General features: G+C 39.8%; 1 long non-coding RNA gene across 1 annotated transcript; it reads right to left on the bottom strand.

Moving 5' to 3' along the window:
• Positions 1–499: 499 nt before the first annotated feature.
• On the bottom strand, positions 500–1,397 carry LOC125691471 (uncharacterized). Its single transcript, XR_007376144.1, has 3 exons — positions 1,344–1,397; positions 788–989; positions 500–693 (listed from the first exon to the last, which is right to left on the bottom strand). It is a non-coding gene; the product is annotated as an uncharacterized LOC125691471 (long non-coding RNA).
• Between the last annotated feature and the right edge of the window lie 7,290 nt (positions 1,398–8,687).

Raw genomic sequence — 8,687 nt, 5'->3', positions numbered from 1 at the left:
AGGTTATTCTGGGAATTACTGAAAAATATCTGAAAGACTGTGCAGCCACTGGTCACAGTCAACAAAAGTTCACAAGGAGAAAGTCTTGTTTAACAAACTTAACATCCTTTTATGGCAAGGCTAGTTATCGTGTTGACCAAGGGAAACCAGCTCATGTAATCTTTTGGGATTTCAGCGAAGCTTTCAGTATCATTTCTCACAGTGTCACTCTGGACAAAATGTCCAGCACATAGCTACTCAAAAACATAATGCAGTGTGCGAGCAATCGGTTGATGAGTTGGGCTCAAATGGTTATATTAAATGAGGTTATATCAGACCTAATTAAAAAAAGTTCAGCAGCTAAACTCTCAAGATAAACGAATACAGTATGATAAAGTGGGCATTAAATAACATGCATGCTCTCTTTATTTTGGGTTTCACAGAACCATAGAATCATAGAACACCCCAAGTTAGAAGGGACCCACAAGGAATACTGAGTCCAACTCCTGGCTCCACACAGGACCACACAAAAATCAGACTGTATGTCTGAGAGCAGTGTCCAAACACTTCTTGAACTCCAGCAGCTTGGGGCCATGTCCACAGCCCCCGGGAGCCTTTCCAGGGCCTGACCACCCTCTGGTGAAGTATCTTTTCCTAAGCCACAACCTGACCCTCCCCTGACTCAGCTCCATGCCATCTCCTGGGGTCCTGCCACTGTCAACAAAGAGCAATGATCAGTGCTGCCCCTTCACTCCCCTCATGAGGAATAGGCCCCCATGAAGCCATACTCACAGGACTCTGACTGTACCTGTAGTAGTAAGTAGTGCAGATCAAAATTACTCATACTAAGGATCCATTGTCTGTACTATACACATTTCAAAGCATTTTTACTTTCCTTTAGTTATATGGTTCCATAGAAAGAACTTTAATCCATGGTTAAAGCAGATCCACTGCACTGCTGTACTGCATCTTCCTGCTCAGTGGCATATGGAAGCAACCCAACTTGAATGCTGCAAGGCATAAGAAAAAAAGTGCACAAAACAGAGGATATTCAGGAATTCAGCTTCAGGAGTACCCCTTTGCTCTAAACAAACATGTTAATTGAGATGCACCCTACAGATCACACTCACAGATGCGCTATCACAAAATGAAATAAGCCCTACATTTTTCTGCAACTCCATATAAACTATGTCTCTATGCAAGGATAACGGACATTTGAGTCATACAGTACGCTGTAATATCAGAATGTGATAGAAAATATAGCAATAATAAGCAGATTACCACAATCCTAGGCTGCAACAAATGAGAATAAACTCAAATGCAGCAGCCATGGATGCAGAAACAAAGGAAGAAAAACTGCTTACTTTTAGAAAACCTCAAGTAAGCAAGAATCTCCAGCAAGATGCACTTTACCTCCACTGCCAACCCTTAAATGAGCTCTGGGAAGGCGTGGATCCTGGCTCCACCTTTCTGGCTATTCATTGCTTGCACCTGAGCTCCCCTGGGTTGGCCCTGCTTTCCTACCAGGAGCTCAGTCACTGGTTCAAGCCGTGATTTAGCATTTCCACTACATACTCCAGTCGCTATAATTACATCAGTTAACAAACAAGTCTCTGCTGGATATGATTAAGGAAGCTGCACTCTTTCATCATATCTGAGACACTGAGTCTTCCAATTACCATGCTACTCCAAGTCTTCAAAGAGAACAAAAATAAGATTCACTCCTCAAAACCAATTCAAAATTGTGTTTTACAACAAGCACAAAGAAGAATAATTGCAATGCTTCTAACTATTTTGCCTACCTTCAATTTTATTTTCAATATTAGTGAACTTCCAACAAAAATGTAGAGTTTCTATCTAATAACCTAAGCTATCCACAATCAAATTGTGAAAAAAAAATGAAGAGGATTTAGATCCTTTTGTGATGAGATGCAGATCATATGTCACTATTCATTTCAGTACTCATGATTTAGGAAGAACAAGGAGAAAATGCAGTTGTAAAATTAACTTGTTTCATTTTTTTTCCTAGCACCAGTCATTGCACTAATTATGAGCATATCATTACAGAAGGTTTATTTATACTGAGAAGTCCAAATTGCAATCTTGCTTTTGGCAAAAAATTAAAAATAAAAAGAAGAAATCTTGTACTGTTACGAGAATAATTCTCTCATTTTCCTTTCCTGGAGAAATACCATTTACAATTACAGAAATCACTGTGTTAAAGCACTGGTTTAACAGCTAACACTGGTCACATCGTTTGTCCATTACATCTAGTGAAGTAAAATTGAGCAATCAATTGTAAGCGCCAACAGAACAGCTCTGCCACAGTGGAAGAATGGGATTCAGAATGCGAAGTGCATTCATACAAATACAACTTTTAAACAGAGGTCTCCAGATATATGGAAGAGAGGTTGTCTAGGACTTGGGAGAAGCAATGCAGCTGGAGAAAAAGGAATGAGAAAAGCTCTGCATTTTTCTCAATGCAGTGATCAAAGCACTCAGAAGTCTCTGGAGTAGCTAGGCCAGGGCTAGGAGGCTGTATTCCACTGCTGCTCATTCTGTTATAACTGTAATCGTCTTACTATCGCTTATGAGAAAAGCCTCTGCTTTTAGCAAGTTCATTTGCATGATGTGCCTTTTCTGCTTTTACTGTGATGTGTTCCTGACCAGCAAGATGATCATTTAAGAGTGATAAAGTCATTAGAAGTCAGGGAAAAGCCAAATACCAGAAGAGAGGAAAGTAGGAGGCATTTAGCATCTCTTTTTACGCCTTAGGCATGTGAACTAAGAGGATCTACATTACTACAAAAATGGTTGGGTACAGTGTGTACAACTGGAGTATATTCATCTGAGCTAGAAAATGCACTAAATGCAGAATGTAGTCTGTAGTTACTGTAGCCATCTGCTGACCGTTAATATTAGGGTTGACAGCAATAAGAAACCTCACCTATTTTAGAAGATACAGCCAGAGTCATCCACTTCAAATGTACTGAACATCAGCAAAAATAAAGCTGAACTCTTTTGTTTAGAGCATTACTAACTTCTGGTCTGTTAATCCCAACTGCCATAATGGCCCTGTGCTCTTCTGTGATGACATCTCCCTTCTCATGTGAAGACAAAGCACAACAGCCAGACTAAAAATGCACTTGGTTCATTAACAAGGGTGTCTGGGATGCTTACGTTCTCCTATTACATTTACCATGACACTTCAAAATAAACACCAGAGGTGAATCTAAGGTATTACTCCCCCTGCCCCCAGAAGTTACTTCTTCATGAGCATGATCCATCATGAAGTATGATTTCAATTTTTACACTGCTGTATTTAAGTGGATTTTGCTCAGCCTGTATTTAAAAATCAACAAATCAGAACATAGGCCATTTCCTGGGGATTAATAAGAAAGACCAGCTGTGAAGAATGGATGGTCTGAGGCACAGCTGGGGACCACTAATCTCTCTGTACAAAATGAGAGATATTAAACTTTGCCTTAGTGCCTTGGACAGATTTGGTCAGCACTGCAGACATGTAACATCTGTGACTTAATTCACGTAATTCTGCATACTTCAAGTTGTTTGAAATCTCTTTTGGTAGTCCCCTTTCAAAAACATTAGTGTCTAATTAGGCAATGATTAAGATTAAATGACAACATGGTAAAACAGAGTTCTTGTGAGATACAAGAATTCAAATCTATAAAGAAATGAAGTCCAGGAATAAAATTCTATTCTCAGGGAAAGTAACTGGTCTGCAAATCTTCTGGGAAGGGATTGTCTTTTGGTACGTGTTTGAACAGCATCTAGCAAAATGGTTTAGATTTCTAGGCACTATTGTAACACAAAACAATAAAAATAACAGCAGGAATTTACACAGAACTACTCCAAACAACTCAAGCACAATGGTGAGTGTCATTTGAAGACAAAGGTACATTCCTTGTAAATGTTTTCACTGCACATATTTCAAGATACAGATTTTGCTTTTAAATAATACTGCACAGGAAGGCAATGTCTGAAATTCATAAAAAAAAATGGCTGATTTTTAGATTTTTTTAAACTGTTTCATCCTGTTTTCCCCAACACAGCAAGCTGGATGTATACAACCAGGCTCTGGCCTTCTTACACAGTTCTGGCAGATTCATGGCGGTCTCCTATCTCTGTCTAGCAGTGGTAGAGTTACAAATGATGGAAACATTAATGCTGAAAACTCTTCCATCAGAGCAAGAGGACAGGGAGCCCCATGGCAGGACATATTCTGTGAAGAGGTCTGTTGATCCTGCATAGCTATCTATTTACACACTTGGGGATAGAAAGACTAATAGTTGTGGGAACAGGATATTTTGTCATATATTATTATTCTGGATTGAGAGTGAGGAAAAACTGCTGGCTTTCCTTCTCAAGTTATTGTATTTTAAATTGCTCGCAAGGTCTCCTGGAGCCCAGAGAGGTATTCTGTTAAACACTGAAATAAATAAAAACTGCTGTCTGATTGGCTAGAGATGAATAATTTCTACTACCCCCAGATGCATCCATCTAGGATGTGCTTATTTGTATGATATGTGAACTAATTGTTTAACACTACCCCAGAACATAGTATTGTTCACCCAGAGAAAGCTACACAATAGAAATTTATTGACTCATCACACTACTATTTTTTTAGCCAGTGATGTGCCAGGATTTTTTCCTTCGGATATGTAACAATAGCAGAAAGATACTTCATTTCCTTGGGACTATTACTCTCCTGGGTGGCAAAATTAAAATCAGCCTCCATAAAACACTCTTGTGACAGTTCACAGCTGCCCCAAACTGCACGAAGGGCAGACTTTCTTCTTATACATTATGAGTAGCAAGCTGAAAAACTGCCACATGAAATCCTGTGTCGTATGGACGACATCCGTGCGCCATCCCCATCCCACTGAGAGCTTCCCCAAGGCCAGCGGCCGCCGTGCTGTGCGTCAATGCGATTGAGTCCAACGAGCGCCCGCCGTCTCAGCAGCGCCCCCTACCGGACGCCCGCCTCTGTGGAGGGCTGGTGGACGCAAGCGGCACCAGTTGGGGGCAACCCAGGGATCCTGACTTCAGTCCTATGCAACTCTACAGAGCCCTCGTTCTGTACCTCACATCCATACCTTTCTTTTCTTGGTACCTCCTGGTGGCGTCCAGAACGAGCAAGCCATTTAGGTCATGAAGGTGCCGAATGGCCTGCAGAGTGTCCTCCCACTAGATAGCACTTTTATCGCTTCTGCGTAACAGCTTGGGCAGATAGCCTACAGTTCAGATGTCCCAGCAGGGATGTATCTGCAGCTGCAGACAGCACATAATGCTGCATCTCTGCAAAGGAAAATTTTATGCCTTCTACAGATACCCTAAGCTTGTTTTTTTTCCAAAGCCCTCTCCTCCTGAACAGAGACCCTTTCAAAAAACTCTACTCCAGAAATACCCACGTTACTTTTGCTTTCGACCAGTGAAAGAGCAAAAGTTCCCAAAGCCAATATTTTCATCGTTTTCCTTCATGAAATTTCAAGAGTTTGCTGGCAGATGGCCTTCTTTGGTCCATTTGTAATTACCCCTGCTTGCTTTTTCTCCATAGCCTCCTTCTGGGTAGAAGAAACGCATCCATGTAATAAAAATTGAAGGTAAAAACACTTGTATTTGTACAGTGTTTCAGGGCAGCTCCTCAGCTATTGTAACCAGCCTCTCATCTAAGGCTTGTACTCCTTTCTACACAATCCTAAGATAGTGCTTCAGAGTCTGTTAGAATACAAGCCTGTGAGGGTCAGCTATAGCACCTCCTGTTAATGTATACACGCACAGTCCTCGCTTCACATCATGCATGTGAAAAGTTCCATATGTTCAGCTATCATTTTTAAAATGTGGTTTCCTGTTTGCTTTTTCAGTGAATGCTCTTCCTTGTATATTCTGCAATCCATATGCACTCTGTAGCAAGTCTGGACTAGATTTCAAATATAACTTCCAGGTACCGTCCCAATATCTGCTGTAAAATACATATTTGTCTTACTCTTAATGCTGCTACATTTCTTGTCTTTAGCACACTACATACTTATTGCAATGATTTTATGCCATTTTATTCCATCAATATATGAGGGGAAAAAACGCACAAAAGAATCCTCTAAAATTCTTCATATCAGATTTCTTAAATTTACCTTCACCTTCTGAATTTGTAATACAACTACATTATCCTGTAAACAAAAGAGGATGAGTCCTTCAAGTAATAAGAGAAAGGACAATGTTCTTCATTTCAATACCCCAAATTTGATCCAGAGTTCTGATCTTCAGGATGACTAAATACCTGTTGTCATTTCCTACTGCCTTTGGTAACCTTATGGAAGAATTTGTAATCTTGTTAAATGACAAAAGAATAAAAATATTCTCCTTTGCTATCAACCTGGACGCATTATTGGGCAGATTATAATGTCTTTTTTATTACTTTATTTTGGGAAATGTGCGCCTCCAGAAAGAATATTTGATCAGTTGCAGAAGTATCCAGATTTCAGTAAATTAACTGATAATTAACAAGGATGACTGCTTTAGTCTTTCTTTACTGCCTGCAGAAAACCACCAAGAATTTTATTAGCAAGGGTTTGGCTATGACCCAGAGCAGATCTCTGAAAGCAAGGAGCTAGCAGCATATATAACTTCGATTGATAGTGAGCTTTGGGAAAGTGATTTAAGAAAGATGTAGAAAGTAGTGTTGTATTTTAAATGTGAGTGAGCAATTTCTGACGTACAAGCCCAGAAAATATCCTAAGAAAATAGTAGGGACAGAAACGTGGACTCCTGTCCCAATTATTAACACAACTGCCTTTTCAAACAACAGAGCAATGCACAGAGAGTTCTAGAGCACTTCTGGCTAAGGCTTCCCAGAGCAAGAATGCCACTGGCTAATAAGGCTAAACGTGGAACCTGAAGCAATGATGTTTTCCTTGTTCCTCCTTTTTATGTCTAGAAAACATAACAACCCCAGCATGGAGGAAATCAATCTGCTCTTCAGATGCCTTCCCTTTGGGAACAACTAAGGAGGAAAAAAGGACAGTTTTTTGCCCATAGGTCCTTCTCCCATTCTGCAGAACTAGAGCAGGCAAGGAGTGCCCAAGAGAGCACTGACAGGATCTCTATTCACATGGTTGTGAGGTAGTATGCCAAGGAATCACCTCCTTCCTGACTCAACATTCTTGCAGCAGGTAACAGCTAAGCGATAAGGAGTTGAACTCAGTGATCCTTGTAGGTTCCTTCAAGCCCAGGATATTATGTGAAGTCCTGCTAGATCCAGTCAAGTCTCTGTGTAAATGTGGCACATTCTTAATCAGATACTTCAGCTGGAGAATATCAGCTTAGGTCCAGAGAAGTTGTGCCTTGTGTTAACCACTGTGGTCCGTTCGCATACTCTTTGACAAGGATAAAATTCTTCTGAATCCACAGTACTTTAAATTCTATCTCCTAAGTTTTATTCGCTCCTTCCTGTTAGGTTTCTTGACCTATCCCTCATCATTATGGTTTTTTGTTTGTTTGTATGTGTGTGCAGTTCTAAAGAGCTCTACTGGATAAGCCATGTCATAAAGTATGCAGCTCAGTGCAGACTGGCAACTGTGAACTGTGCAAAACCTAAAGAAAAAATGTATTTCATAGTACATTTCTGTCTCTTAGTTCTCAGTGTTGGATATACTGACAGCAGGCTCCCATCAGAAAAGCTTTCTTTTTTTTCCCTTCTTTTCTCCACAGTGCCAGAGGCAATGACATACCCCCCAAAAAAACAGCTCTTCAGCAACAAGAGATTCAATGCTGTCCTGCTTTATCATCCATTTACTCCTTCCTCTGTTGAGACTAGCAATTAGTGCAACAATTAAAAGGAACTCAAAATGCAATATCTTGGTATAAAATTTTGTACATGTTGCTCTGTGTGCGTGTGTAATTCATCAACTAATTTAACAAACTATCATTCATTCATTAATCGCATATAGGCAGTAATTCTCCATAGAAACACACCGTTTTCCTGGTCATCCTGTAGATCATAACACCAGATAGCAGTTGTTCTGCATATCTGTGCTTTATCTCAGAAGAGTTTGCGTTACAAACTTAAAGCTAAATACGAACAATAAATGACAAACTGCAAGGCTAATTAGCCTTTGTCTTCTGGCCCTCCAGAATCCAATCTGAAGAGAAGATAATGGGAAAACTGCATTTGAAATTGCTCTCAATGTTATTAATTGGATGCATTCTATTTTTCTCCCACCATATTTCAACCACATGTCCAAAGTTTCTGTTTCCTAAATGACTGTGTTGAGCTCCCCCCTAAGCATCTTTATAGGCCGCGTTCTGAAAAGAAACACATTTTAAATTAACGGTCATATGACGGGAACATGGGGAAGCATCTGTATTTTGCTTTTTCAAATGTTTTGTGGTGAGAGAAGAGTTTTTTGAAACTTTCTGGAAAAACCCTTTGCTTTTTGGTAATGATTTCTTAGAAAAGTTCTTATCATTTACTAGTACTTCTGATTAGAGAATAAATCACCAAAACGCTTATGTGGGAGAAGCAGGAATGTGTCAAATGTTGGCATCATTTTATGCATTGGTGTAATTAAGAAATAACAATGTTCCTCCATGTCCATATGACCCCTTAGTACTCTCACGTCCTGATTTCAAGGGACATCATACTGTTTAATACTAAAAGATCTACCAAAAATGAAAATGTAATGTTCCAG

The sequence above is a fragment of the Lagopus muta genome, chromosome 3 (genome assembly GCF_023343835.1).
Source record: "Lagopus muta isolate bLagMut1 chromosome 3, bLagMut1 primary, whole genome shotgun sequence".
Classification (NCBI taxonomy): domain Eukaryota; kingdom Metazoa; phylum Chordata; class Aves; order Galliformes; family Phasianidae; genus Lagopus; species Lagopus muta.
Note: the sequence above shows the minus strand (reverse complement) of the source record. Positions and strands in the feature narration are given on the sequence as shown.